The 15,291-nt window shown below is 39.5% G+C and overlaps 1 protein-coding gene across 4 annotated transcripts in view; it reads left to right on the plus strand.

Moving 5' to 3' along the window:
• Positions 1–15,291, plus strand: part of GHR (growth hormone receptor) — a 256,405-nt gene that overhangs the window by 166,700 nt on the left and 74,414 nt on the right. The gene's annotated exons all lie outside the window — the stretch shown is intronic.

The raw sequence follows: 15,291 nt of genomic DNA on the forward strand, positions 1-15,291 counted from the left end.
CTCACTTAAAACTGCAGGGAATAATTTCCAAATTGTTCTTCCAAAGGAAAATCTATCTTCTTTTATAGGTATTTCAGATAGAGCTGTTTCAAATTTAAAATACATGAATAATATTATATCTGACTGTGCCCTCTTGACATTTATCTTCCTCTAACACCCTCCTGGCCACTCTAGCCAGTCTCTAGGGACCATTTCAAGTTCCACTTTATCTGTGTAGCCTTCCCAGGCTGTTCTAACTTTTGGCAATCCCAGTTATATCACTGACCTAGTTTGTAACTCAGTGGAAAATGTTTGGGGAAGGCCCTCTAATAAGACTTTTATTCTAAGTCATCCCTGCTATTGTTCCTTCATAGTTTATGTGTTCCTGTCTGGCCTCTCCAGTTAAGCTGTAATCTACCTGGGGCTTTGTCTTATACTTTTAATTCTCACAACCCTTACCTCTTATATTGCTTAATCTATGTTTCATGACTGATTGGACATATAATAGCCACTTGATAAATGTTTTTAAGAGATGGACAAACCAAGTATTTTCCTTGGTAGTGGTCTATACAAGGCATCACTGTATAGTTTAGAGAACATCATTTCAAAAACAGGAAAAATCACTTGTAGATTATGTTTCAGGTATTTGAAATTGATATTATCTTGAAGACATAAATAAGCCTTAAAAACAGCTACTTGAAAATAGATAAAGTGGGAATGAATGTATGAATTAATGAGTCAATGATATGCCTCAATGCCATGACATGTGGAAGTGATACAAAATGTTAACCTAATCTGTTTTTCTTCTCTGATTAATCAACACTGGGGATGGGGAGTGAGGAAGAACTGGGGTGTTTGTAATGGGCAAATATGCCTGATCCTTGGCCTACTAAAGTTAGGAGAAAGGGTTATCTGGTTGGAAAATAATCCGGAATTGCAAAGTGCAAATGAGTGAGTCAAGTGTAAATTTTATATAGACCAAGTAGGATTTTTGCAAGTCTAATGACTTTTGAAAACTACTTGTACCCTGGCTGAAGGGACATTTTCTTGCTGTCTGTAGTAAGCAGTCTATAAGCTGTGTTTGGGACCTGGACCAAATGCTCGCCTTTTATTTCTCAAATAACAGTTGAGCAATCCTAGCTCAGAAGTTTGTTCATACACAATTTAGTAAAATTAGCAGCATAAATTTAGAATGAGAGTGTAACTAGGCTTCATTCCCTCCAGAAGTAAAATGTGAACTTTATTCCCATTGGAAGTCTATTTATTTCTTAATCCCAGATGTTGTGACAGTTTTCATTGAAATGTTACAGAACAGAAAAAAGCCCCTTTTGAAAGCTTAATGTTCATTACTCATCTGGAAGGTTTTTTCAGGGTCTATAAGAAAAGCTAGGATTATGCTTTTGTGTTTTAGAAGTAGAAAAGAAGGAAGGGAGGAAAACCACCTAGAGAAGTGCTTCTCAAACTTTAAGGTATATATTAATTAACTGGGAAACTCACAGATTCTGATTCTGAAGGTCTTGGGGGAGGGCCTGAGAATTTTGCATTTCTAACAAGCTTCCAGGTGATATGGATGCTGCTGGCCCACACACCATACTACTTTGAGTAGCAAGCTCTATAGGACCTAGAGAGCAATTTTGCATGGAGCACAAATTACTGCACTACTCTAAATTACAATTCCAAGGAAATAATCACTTAAAAAAAAAAACTGCCTTTCAACACATCTGAGTCATTTAGTATGAATGGAAGGTGAACATTAGCCATTTAACATTTCAAATGGGTAGGAATATTTATTGATGCATGAATTTGTGTTTTGTTTCTGCCAAGTCTTTTCATTCTCTTGGCTTCACGGTGTTTCCAAGTCTAGAAAAGGACTTTTCTTTCAAAGTTTGTATACAAACAGTAGGAAAGAGGTGAACATCTTTGGAGTTAAGGAAAGTTGAGACCCAAGGAGAAGAAAGAAAAAAGTTTGAAGATTTTTTAAATCTTTATCTCTGTGTAAGATCTCCAGAGACTCTCCCTTGACCCAAGATAAGAAATGGTGCCATAGTTATGGCTGAAACTGAATATCCCACCAACCTGGTAAGAGTTGGGGAGATTGAGAGTCAAACTGCATTATTCATGCATTTACTCATTCAACAAATATTTATGAATGCTCACCTTATACTAGATTCTTGCTTTTTCAGACCTTATATTCTAGTGAGGAGAAGATAGGAAAATGACATCAATACAAATAAATGATAAAAGAGCTCAAAATAAGCATAAATAACAACTGTGCAGAAAATGAAACAAAGTGATGTCCTGGAAGTGACTAGCTGCTTCTTTCACATTTTTTCATCAGAGAAAGTATCTTTGGGAAGCTACTATTTTAAGCTGAGGCCTAAGCCAATCACACAAAGATCATTCAGGTATTAGGAATAGCAAGAGCTGAGGCTGCATGAGTTTGACAAATTAAAGGCTGGGGCATAATGATAAGAAGATTTGGCACAAGAGGGAAGAGAGGTAAGCAGGGGCCACTCTTGGAGTGCATCAATACAGGAACAAGTAACAGGAAGCATAATTCTAACTGACTTAAGTGATAATAAAACTAAGTCATTCATGTAATGAGAAAACCAGAGATGGAACAGGCTTTAGGACTGACTAAATCCAGTGGCTCCAAATTCATTTCCCCAAAATTTTCTTGTCTTTGCCCTCTTATGTACATCAGCTTCATTTTTAGGTTGAAGTGAAATAGATGAAGCAGGGAGAATATTTGATCCTTTAGGGTTTTTGAGATTATTTTTAATTTTCTAGATGCCCCCAGCAAGATTTCCCATGGGCCCCATCCTCTTTCTTGAACCAGTCACTTCGGGGGTATTCTCCATCCAGTTATACCAGCTCTTAGAGCTGGACATTGGGTCAGCTTCCCTTAGGGGAGGAATGGCTACTGAACAAAATGAAGATTCTCTTATGAAGGAGGAAGGGGAAAAGGCAATTTGGGTAGCCAGGCAGTCAGTCATGTTTGCTACATGGGAGATCTTGGTGGCCACAGGAGTTTGGACTCTAGTCTGATTACATGGGAAGCCCTGGGGAATTTTAGACATGATCTTGTTTATGCTTTATAAAGGTTTAATGCTTTGGTAGTTAATTGAAGGGAGACAAAAGTGGAAGTGAAAAGACAAGTTAGGGAGCTATTTAATAGACAGGCAAAAGGTGCTGGGAGCTTGGGCTATAATAATAGCAGAAGGGGATACAGACAAGTGAATGGATTGAGATGGAACTGATAGAACTTTTTTTGTTTTGTTTTTTAAGGTGATGCTTGGCATCTATTTTTTTATTTCAGCATATTACAGGGGGACAAATGTTTAGGTTACATATATTGTCTTTGCCCCACCCAAGTCAGAGCTTCAAGCATGCCCATCTCCCAGACGGTGTACATTGTACCCATTAGGTATGCATATACCTATCCCCTCCACTTCCCCCCCATTTGCCCAACACCCGGTAAATGTTACTACTATATGTACACTTAAGTGTTGATCAGTTAATACCAATTTGATGGTGAGTACATGTGGTACATGTTTTTCCATTCTTGTGATACTTCAATTAATAGAATGGGCTCCAGCTCTATTCAGGATAACAAAAGAGGTACTAGATCACCATTGCTTTTTGTGGATGAGTAGAACTCCATGATATACAAATACCACATTTTACAGAACTTGTTGATGGGTTAAATGAGAGGGTAGGAGTTAAGAAAAGTGAAGAGACAAAGATGAGTCATAGGTTTTTGGTATAAGCACCTGAGTAGATGATGCAACAATTTACAGAGATAGTGAAGAATTGAGAAGGAGCAGATTTTGTCAGGGATTACTGAAAATTTCTGTTAGTATTGAAGTACCTCTTAGACATCAAGTGAAGATCCTGAAGAGGCTGAATAGAGTCTGAAGTTTAATGGAGAGGCTTAGACTGAAGATAGAAATTTGGAGTCATCAACATATTAAAAGCCATGAGATTTGATGGCTTTATGAGACTTGATGAAATTCCCCTTGCAGGAAAAAAGAAAGGCAGGCTAGAGAAACAAAGGGAAGAGTTCCTTGACAGCACAATATTTTGGAGTCAGGCAGAGGAAGAAAAGCCAAGAAAGAACACTCGGTGAGTTAGAAGAGAAACCAAACAAAGAAGGAATTATGGAAGCTAAGAAGAGAGCACATTTTTAAAAGATAGTGGCATACTGGGTCAAGTGCATCTGAAAAGTTGAGTAATATAAGGAATGAGAAGGAACCATTGGATTTGACAAGGTTTAGTGCAGTGAGAGGGTCAGAAGCACCACTAACATGGGTTCAGAAAAGGAAAAATTAGAAGTAGTGACAGCCATTTAGACAAGGATTTAAGAGAGCCAGGAATAGGAAGGAAGTTTCTTGGAGCACAACTCCAATGCCAAAAATAGAGTATACTCTCCAGGTGAATTTTTAATTCTTCTTTGATGTTGTTCTTCAGAAAAAGAAATGTCTTATGATTATTGTTTGAAGTAATATTGACGGCCCAAACATTTAGGGCTTCTTCTGTAATCCTCTTTTCATGCATGGTCATTCCCTTAAAAAGAAAGTAAGCAATTCAAATATTCCGATATAAGACAAGGGGTAATACTAGACAAGACTCATTTGGAATCTAAATGTTGAAACATATTATTTTGGTTGCTCTTCAATTGCATTAGCTACTGCTAGGAAGTTCATTTATATATATATATATATATATATATACACATATGTCCATATCTATATCTCATTTGCTACATATTCTAAACTTGATTTACATAAAGTCCCAGATCTCCCTTTGCCTCATCTACCCAAAGGTGTCTTTGTCAGATTTTTTAACTTACATCCACCAGAAAGTAGAGCAAGGCAGAGGGCTGTGTGGGAGTCCTGTCCTCCCCATCCCCCGCTCACCTCCTGGCCTCAGCACAATAAAAACTCTGTTCAGAACTTGGCTAGCTGCTTCTTTTCCCACATTCGATCAGGGAACGCTTAAAGCCATACAGTGTCCCTGTCCTGCCAAAAAGCCTATGGGCAGGGCTCCCCTCCGCGCTAACACAAAGACACACTGTGCAAAGCATCTATGGCCAGAGCAGTGGCCGTGTATGGATAATCAATAAGGCTTTTGACTTTTTTCTGTATATCATCATTTCATTAAACACAATTCAAGCAAGGAAACAAAACTTATATTTTAGACTTTAAGGCTCTGCCTGCCCTATAGCTAAGAAGAAATATAGCTACTTTTCAATTATAATTAATATTCCTTTCAGAAAAATGTCATAAAATGTTTTTTTTTTCATGCATGGCATAATTTTCCACTTTAAATGATAGTTGTGTGATTTGACTAACCATTTTGACTCAATTTTAATTGTTTGTTTTGAAAATGCCAACTAAAGTTAGGTTCAGATTTAAGGTTCATCACCCATATAGGATGCTTCACATTGGAGCCAAGAACTACATAAAGCACAACAAAAAAGGCAAAGTTAAAAAAAATAAGCATCAGATACCTTACTGCCAAGGGACATGTCTATGGTGAATAAATATGTCTTATCCATCTTCATTTAGTTTTTAGTAGAGCTGCCATTTTCTACTGCAAAATAGTTTTTGGAACTGGTTCCATGTAGGCCACAAAGCAGAGTTTCAACAATTCCTTTCCAAAATTGGCCTTCTTAAAATGAATCTAAAATATTTGAATCAAGTATTTGAGGGGAGCTGCATCAAAATTTTCTGTTTTACCACATACAGATGTGACAAATGTATCTGTAAAATGTATGTGCCTTTCCACTAAGACTCTTTGTGAACTAATGATAGGTAAATAATATCTGATAGATATTAATTAAAAAGCGAGGTTGGTGGAACAAAAGATTAGATAGTCATCATATTACAGACATTTTCGAGGGCCTACTATTGGCACAGTTGGAAAAAATAAAATGTGGTTCCTACTTACAGTGAAATTATAATTTAATTGAGGGGGCATGAACATAAATACATAAAAAGTAAATAATGTAAGATACAGCATGAGATATATCAGATGAATGAGTAACATTTTAATAAATACCACTAATTCATAGATGATCATAATTAGAGGCACTTATTATGTGCCAGGCATTCTGCTAAGCACTTTATATACATTATTTAATTTTTAAAATTACTATCACCACTGTATAGACTTCTGATCTTCTCCACATTCTGGAGAGAACAAGGAAAATGGTTTAAGGTGAGTAAAGACCTAACAGAAATATGCCAGATGGTGAGCAGACGCATTGGTTTGGGGCTAATAATTCATCTAGTATACTAAAGAGAAATGAACCCTAGCACCTATGTTAGTCTGTTCATCACCATATCCCAATGCCTAGCATAGTGCCATGTACATAATAGGTGCCCAGTAAATATGTCTTGAACAAACAAATAGCCCTCTAGTCTGTGACTATGATCCATACCAATACCATGGGATAAAGGTAATTAGTGAATTAAAACCACACACCACATAGCCTCAGGACCCAGACCCAATACCTCCCAATTCCCAACTATTACAGTAAAGTATTGAAGTCAGACAGAGATACTGTAATGGGATCAGGTCTGGCAGCAATAGCAGCTCCAATTCATTGGCTCTATTTTACAGAATCCGACATGGTGAGCTGTCCATAGTTCCTGCAAGGCCCTGCAAGATTGGCCCTCTCTGGTACCTCTGCAACCTCAAATTCTTCTACTTTCCCCTCACTCTCTCTGCTCCTGACACACAATCCTCCTTGCTACTTCTTAAACCCATCTCAGGGCCTGTATTCTTTTTTTTTTTTTTTGAGACAGAGTCTCCTCCATTACCCCAGGTAGAGTGCAGTGGTGTCATCACAGCCTCAAACTCCTGGGGTCAAGCGATCCTCCTGTCTCAGCCTCCTGAGTAGCTGGGACTACAGGTATGCACTACAATGCCTGGATAATTTTTCTACTTTTGCTAGAGATGGGTCTTGCTTTTGCTCAGACTGGTCTTGAACTCCTGACCTCAAGTGATCCTCCTGATGCTCAAAGTACTAGGATTACAGGTGTGAGCCACCACACCTGGCCTAGGGCCTATATTTTTTATTCTTTTTGTCTGGAATGTTCTTCTACAAAATATCTGTGTAGTTCATTACCACACTACTTTCAGGTCCATAATAGCCACTTTCCCCACACCTTGCTACTTTACCCTGCGACTTGGCATTATATTACAATATCTATTTGTTTATCTGTTTACACAGACACACACCAGAGCATGGTTCCAGGATGGCAGAATTCCATGTACTGTCTTCACCATTATATCCCCAGCAAGTAGCATGTTGCCTGGCACATTCTAAGGGCTCACACACAACAATTCTAACTCAGGATTACTTTCCCTAGCTCTGAAATACCTACTTCCTAAGGCACCTGGAATTTATTCAAGAAATGTTAGATGGAAATTGATGAGTGGAGCCTGGAAATAAGGGGCAGAGTGGCAGGAGCCCAGGCCAACCTGTTTATGAAAGATACCTTTGCCCAGAGAGAGAAAATACACATTCAAACCTCTGCCAAAGTATATTCTTTCTTAGGACTCCCCTGACATGTTGCACTGCTGAAATGCCACCTAGTCTGCAAAGAAGATCCATGAATTTGCCAAAATAACCAGCTCCTGGGACTTAAGAGTCACTACTACCAGTCTCAGCCTAGTAAATAAGCACCAAATGCCACATGTCTCAGTAGCAAAAGACCAGCTTGCTGCTGTGTGCAAGGCCAGGCAAATGCATCCATCCAGGTGAACAGAAAGGGAGTAGAGGAAATTAAACAACGTTATTTTCATTATTTCTTTCCCTCACCAAACACTAGCAAGGGACTACATACCATGAAATATGCTGACTTTGCCTCAAATTCAAGTGTCCATGGTCCCAGGAGGATATTTGTTATAGGATCTAAAGACACACTTTTGTATCTTCTTTTGTACAAATTGAGACTTCAGAGATAAACAAATAACTAGTAAATTTAAAATAATAATATAAGTCATAATGCCTCACTACTTTTCTTGAATGTGAGATATTTAGTAATTTAATAAATAGATGTTGAGCACTCACTGTATTTAAGGAACTATCTAATGTCATGGTGGATTGAAAGCAGAATGTGGCATAGTGTTTGCCTTTAAACTCCAAGTTATCATTCATTGGACAAGTTAGATAACTAAGGTACTAGACAGGGAATAATAAGTGCTATAGTCCAGATATTGTTTTAAAAAGTATTGTGAAAGCACAAAGAATGAAGAGGTGTATTCCAAATGGGAGAAATAAAAAGTGCTTCATGGGCCGGGCGCGGTGGCTCAAGCCTGTAATCCTAGCACTCTGGGAGGCCGAGGCGGGCGGATTGCTCGAGGTCAGGAGTTCGAAACCAGCCTGAGCAAGAGCAAGACCCCGTCTCTACTATAAATAGAAAGAAATTAATTGGCCAACTAATATATACAGAAAAAATTAGCCGGGCATGGTGGCACATGCCTGTAGTCCCAGCTACTCGGGAGGCTGAGGCAGCAGGATTGCTTGAGCCCAGGAGTTTGAGGTTGCTGTGAGCTAGGCTGACGCCATGGCACTCACTCTAGCCTGTGCAACAAAGCGAGACTCTGTCTCAAAAAAAAAAAAAAAAAAAAAAAAAAAAAAAAAAAAAAAGTGCTTCATGAAGGAGAAGACACTCAAACTGACCTTGCAAGGTAGATAGAATTTTCAAAACATCTGATGCTAGAAAGCATTTGCCAATTTTTATGGTGTAAATATTCCCACAATGGCTGATTTCAAGTTGATGATGAGATGCCACTGAACACAGGCCTCCAGCACTTCATCTATGAATCACCATCTGAGCTTTGGATTTAATTTGATTTAATTACATTAAACCCAGACTGATTTGTCTGACTATTGTTTTTAATGAGTAAATTCACAGGTACTAAAAGCATCTAAGACAACATTATAAGGGAAGAAACACTCTGTCCTTCTCCCCACACCTCAGTCTGACCTCCTAATATTCTGTTTTCTCTCCTTCCCATCTCAGTCAGATGCTCCTGACTGGCCTACCCAGGATTGATCTTGGCCTGGTGCCAACCTGTGATTCTCTTTGTTCCTTTTAGCATTGCTGTGATTAATCTGGGCTCCTTGTATCACATGGCAGAAAGGACTGTCTCACTGCTCATGGCCTGGTGTTGACACCCCTGCTGTTCTCTGTAATGAAAAGCAGCTCTGGGTGGCTAGCTGGGCCGGATGTTTCACGGCTGTCATAGCAGTAGGAAGGGAAAGCCGGAATTGCAGGGAAGTTTTGCAGAAGGAAAATGCAGGCCAGCTGAGACCCAGCATTCATGTTAAGCATTCCTCTGAGTACTCTGTAAAAACACCACCTCCTGTGTGCTCTCCAAAAGTCACTGTACCTCTACCTGGCCCTGTCATGCAAAGGGCTACATTTGAAACGCCAGGCTCTAGTATCCGTGTGTAATTGCAAGCAGATGTCTCAGTCCATGTGTAAGCCGTGTCAGAAGGATGTCTATAAAAAACTCAACCAAGCAGAGCACTGATGGACAAGAAAGGAACTTCAAGAGAAGCTTGAAGTTATTAGGAAACTTCCACATTTGTCCCAGTCAACCAGAAAAGGGACTCGTGAGAAAAGAAGATCTTTATGATCTCTCATTCCACATTCATTCTTGTTACCTCAAGGTCCAGCTACTCTCAAAATACATTTACAGAAAATCATGGCTTCTGCAGGTTTATTTAAGCATGTGCTTCTTTTCATGACACTGGTTTCTCTTCCAACTTCATTATATTTTGACTGTAATGCAGCCTTTTTAGCACTAAAAAGCATTTGAAGCCACCAGCACCATTTCAGAGTTCCTTTTTCTCTTTGTTTAGATTCTCTATCTCACATAGTGTGCTGTATGATTTAGTGTTCAAGTACAGAAGAAACACACTCCCTCGTGGAGATGTGGGGAGGTAATACTGTCTATTGGAAAGGCTCAGAGATTTCCTGTTCAGATTATAGTCTTCTTTAGAGCTGCCAAGAGTTACATCGTGTATAAGATAATATACTTTAGTTCAGGAAAAACTGTGGATGGGAATACAATTAATTCAATGAGCCACAAAAGAAAGGAAATTCCAGCTTAGAGCTGTCCCTGCACTTGGGCCCAGTGGCCTTTGTGACCGAGAAGACAGCTGTAACCTGAGGACCCGCTAGGTGATGCCACCCAGTTATGACAGAAGGAGGAGGCCTGGCTGCAAGGGCAGCGCAGGTCTTACCTGGTTCCTTGAGAATTGACCCCTGAAGGGTATTTCTGCCCACATCCTCAGCTTTGCAGCATGTCTGCAACATTTCAAAAACCCAATCAGTACGTTTTTTATCAAGTGCCTCCTAATGAGTACCAGCTGTGAGCACATATCCGAGAGGCCCTAGAAGTGGAGCCCTGCAGAAGATACAGTGACTCTGACTAGAGCAAGGAAGTGTAGTGAAGAGTTTCCCATCTTGTCTTCTTGCCATAAGAATCACCTGGCAGGGAGGACGGTGGGAGGACAATGTAAACATACAGATTCCCAGGACCTTGCCAACATGAACATTGACCAGGGCCCTATAGTTTAAGACTCTATAGGTCTGCATCAGTGTATTGGACTCTGTCCATTTAATAAATGCTGCAGCTCAACATCTCTAATCATCAGGTAAGTGCAAATCAAAACCACAATGAGGTATCATTTATCTCCAGTGAGAATGGCCTATATCAAAAAGTCCCAAAGCAATAAATGTTGGTGTGGATGTGGAGAGATAGGAACACTCCTACGCTGCTGGTGGGACTGCAAACTAGTTCAACCTCTGTGGAAAGCAATATTGAGATACCTTAAAGAGATACAAGTAGATCTACCATTTGATCCAGCAAACCCATTACTGGGCATCTACCCAAAAGAACAAAAGACACTCTATAAAAAAGACATCTGCACTCGAATGTTTATAGCAACACAATTCACAATTGCAAAGCTGTGGAAACAACCCAAGTGCCCATCAAAATACGAGTGGATTAATAAAATGTGGTATATGTATACCATGGAGTACGATTCAACTATAAGAAACAATGGTGATATAGCACCTCTTATATTTTCCTGGATAGAGCTGGAACCCATTCTACTAAGTGAAGTATCCCAAGAATGGAAAAATAAGCACCACATGTACTCACCAGCAAATTGATATTAACTGATCAACACCTAGGTGGACATATAGGAATAACATTTATTGGGTGTCAGACAGATGGGAAGGGGGAGTAGAGGATGGGTATATACATACATAATGAGTGTGATGCGCACCATCTGGGGGATGGTCACACTTGAAGCTCTGACTCTGGGGGAGGAAGGCAACACACATAACCTAAACATTTGTACCCCCATAATATGTTGAAATAAATAAATAAATAAATAAATAAATAAATAAATAAATAAATAAATCTAACTGTATCCCTTATAACCTAAAAAAAAAAATAATAATAATAAATGCTGCAGAGATCCTAATGATCAGACAAGTTTGGGAAATAGGAGGGGTGGGATCAGAATTTGGCTCCAGTTCAATTTGGGCTTTACCATGTGATTTCTGGGTAGTCTCAGACAAGTTACTTAGCTTTTCTGGGCCTCAGATCCCTCATCAATAAAGTATAATAATACCCCATTTCGGAGAGTTGTTGTGAGGGTTAAGTGGGAAAACCCACAAAATGTGCTTAGCCCATTCAGAGGCAGCAGGATGGTCTGGGGCACAGCATCAATGCGGCCAGACTGTGAGCTTGACTTTGAGCCATGTTGCAAGGGCAGATCAGAGAGAGATAAGGACTTCAAACTAAATACTCTTTGGTGATGGGCATTACGATTTGACAGAAAGGAAGGACAGGAAGGCAAAGGTGGATCTGGAAAGAGCTTTAGAGGTTGAGATCTGAGCAGGGAAAATTTCTGGAATGTGATCAAGGATAAATAGACTTCAAAAAGATAGGAAAAGCAAACTTGAGATTTCCAAGCGGAGACACCATTTTCTGAGAATAAACTATTTGATGCCCCTTTAATCCAAAAGCCTTAAAACATCTTCATCTGCCTCATTTATTTAGCAGACGACTTTATTATTCTACTGTACTATACCTGTGCTCATACTGGAGCTTACAAAGATGAAAGTGGCAATACCCTCCCCAAGGAAATTACTGTGTATCATTGGGCTCAGGCAAATAAGCGATTACAGCAAGGAAGTGTATGAGCGGTACCCTGGGCTGCTGGGTGGAGAACAATTATGCTGCCTGAGGGAGAAAACAAAGCCTCTCAGGAAGTCTTAAAATAAAGATTCTATGACAGATACAACACTGTCATTATCATAATCATAATCATAAGCTAACAGTAATAAAATGGCTAACATTACCCAATGCTTACTTTGTGCAGATGCTGTGAGAGGCCCTTTGCATGCATTGTCTCCTGTCATTGGATAGAATGGTTGCGGCAGGCAATAGCGCCATGTTTCACTTCCTTATGTTTGCACTGTCTATTCAGGGTTGGTCTTTCTTTCTTTCTTTCTTTCTTTCTTTCTTTCTTTCTTTCTTTCTTTCTTTCTTTCTTTCTTTCTTTCTTTCTTTCTTTTTTTTTTTGAGATAGAGTCTCACTCTGTTGCCCAGGCTAGAGTGCCATGGTGTCAACCTAGCTCACAGCAACCTCAAACTCCTGGGCTCAAGTAATCCTCCTGCCTCAGCCTCCTGAGTAGCTGGGACTACTGGCATCTGCCACTGCACATGGCTAATTGTTTTTCTATTTTTAGTATAGACAGGGTCTTGCTCCTGCTCGGACTGGTCTTGAACTCCTGAACTCAAGTGATCCCCCCGCCTCAGCCTCCCAGAGTGCTAGGATTACAGGCATGAGCCAATGAGCCCGGCTTCAGGGCTGGTTCTAATGCCATTGCTGCACAACTGGTGAATTACGATACTTGCCACATTGATTCTCCCGTTCTTGCTCCTTTAATAATACAGTAGCGACATAAGTAAATTCCCATCCCCTACTCTGATACCACATCACCAGAGTCCCTTGGAGAAAGTACTCACTGCCTACATATGGACTGCACAGGGAAGACCTGAAAATTGGGATCTTAAAGGGGTTTATGACAACATCCTAATCTTTATACATGAAAAGCCCTAAGTACACAAAGTCTAATGTAAAGACGTTGTTAAATTCTCTACGGGAAAAAATGTGCCCCTGCTGTCAAAGTAGTGGCTAACAATAACAATGACAGTAAGATAAGAAAATCTAATATTTATTAGTCACTAATTATATTATAGACTAAATTATTTGCATGTACTAACTGATTTAAACCTTATACGTGTAGATGCTATTACCTTCTGCATTTGCCAGACAGAGAAACCGAGGTCTGGATACGTGCTTCGGTTGGGAAGTTGAGTACAAAGTTGGGTGTAAGTAGGGAGGATTAGATCACAGTTAGTTCTAGTTTTGGCAAACCCGCCGTAAGAAGCTCCACCTCAAAGCATGACAAATCAGTAGTTCCCCAGTTTACAGAATGAAAATTAAGTTCTTTGGCAAGAATGTCCCCAGTCTGTACCTACTTGTCCCCTGCACAACATACATCTCCCGCTCAGGTGTGCCCCATCCACTCCCAGCAGATCACAGATCTTTATGTCCCCAGACTGTCTTTTCAGCAGTGGTTCCTTTGGCCTCAAAGGCACTTTCCCTTCCTCTTTATTACCTGTTTGTCCCAAACTTAGCATCTGTCTTACGAAATCACCCTCCCCAGGAAGCTTATCCAGATATGTTAAGGGCCCCACAATGTCCCTTCAGAGCTCGACCACTTCCTGCCTAGAAGAGTGTGTCCCCACTGAGGCCAGGGGCTGCAGCTAGTTCGTTTTTAACCCCAGCATTTAAAAGCCCTATAGAAGTAGTCATTGATTTGCTGGGAATAGTTGACAAAAGAGATCCCTGCAGAGACTATCTGAGACCACGGTTTGTGATGGTTTCATTAATTTTTGTTGTGATTCAGAGGTGTGATTCATTGCTTATTGTCTTCCTTTGTTTTTCCCTCACTGCTTAGCACTGCTAGACATTAGGTACATGGATCTGACAGGAATTAAAATTGATGACTGAGCGTGACACCTCCATTTGCTTAGACACCACAGTTTTGTTCATCATGCTTTACTTTTGTAATCAGCACCCGCTCAGCACTGACATAAATCTGTGGTCTTCCCATGAGGATGCCATTTGTTCCTTTTATGTCTTGATTCATCAGATATTGTTGAGAGTGTTAGCTGACTAAGGCTTTTTGCTTTGTGAAAATGTCACCAAATGTACCGTGCAGGGGAGGGCACCAGATGTCTGTTTGCAAAGAGAGCAAAATCCTGGTTGTGAAGAGTCGAGGCTGGCCAGAAAACTTCCCAAACATTTCCGGGCCTGAGGTTTGGCTGCACACTCTTCTTGGGGTCTCATAACTGACATCCACATTCCATTTCAGCCATGATTCTGAAAGAATTTGTCAACTTTACTGCTGATCTGAGGCCTGGAAACTGTTGTTTATTAGTTTTCTCAGATTTAAGCTGAAAATTGAAACAAAGTTGCTGGATAATTTTGACGAAAATAACACATGTTTGTGTGTTATTCCATGATTAACTTATTGTAAACAACTTTATTGAGGTATGATTGTCATATTAAAGAGCTGTACATAGTTAATGTATACGACTTCATGAGTTTGGAGATAAGTATACATCTGTAAAATTATCACCCCAATCTTGCCATAAACCTCTTACCACCTCCAAAAGTTTCCTTCTACTCTCTTTATTTATTATTATTTTAAACTTAATTTTTGTCTTCCTTTGAGCTATCATAACTTTCTCAAGTAGTGCATAGTGAAACAAGTCATTCACAGCTGGAAGTATTATAAACTTCCTGAACCTTGATTAAAAGTCATGTTTTAGTGCTCTAGTTAGAGCAAGAGGTAATGAAGAGGTGAGTTTTCTCTGATTTGTAGCAAGAACCAATGAGGGTGGTAGGGATTGTTCAAGATAAGAATGGTAATAATAAATAATACTTAAGGTATCAAGGCAGCAAGTGTACTTGAGGGAAATGTTATAAAATGCAGTTTTGCTTTCAGTAACCTTAAAATAATCAGAGTGTAATACATTATAAATTCTGGGAAAATGTTTGCTTTTTGTCATAATTCTTCATTGCATATGAGAGAATGATCTACAGATGAAGATAACAGTAAAAATTTAGAGACAGAATAAAAAGAAACAGATCATACAATTTATAATATTGTATGACTGTTCAAAATATTAATTCAC

Source organism: Microcebus murinus, chromosome 11 (genome assembly GCF_040939455.1).
Source record: "Microcebus murinus isolate Inina chromosome 11, M.murinus_Inina_mat1.0, whole genome shotgun sequence".
Classification (NCBI taxonomy): domain Eukaryota; kingdom Metazoa; phylum Chordata; class Mammalia; order Primates; family Cheirogaleidae; genus Microcebus; species Microcebus murinus.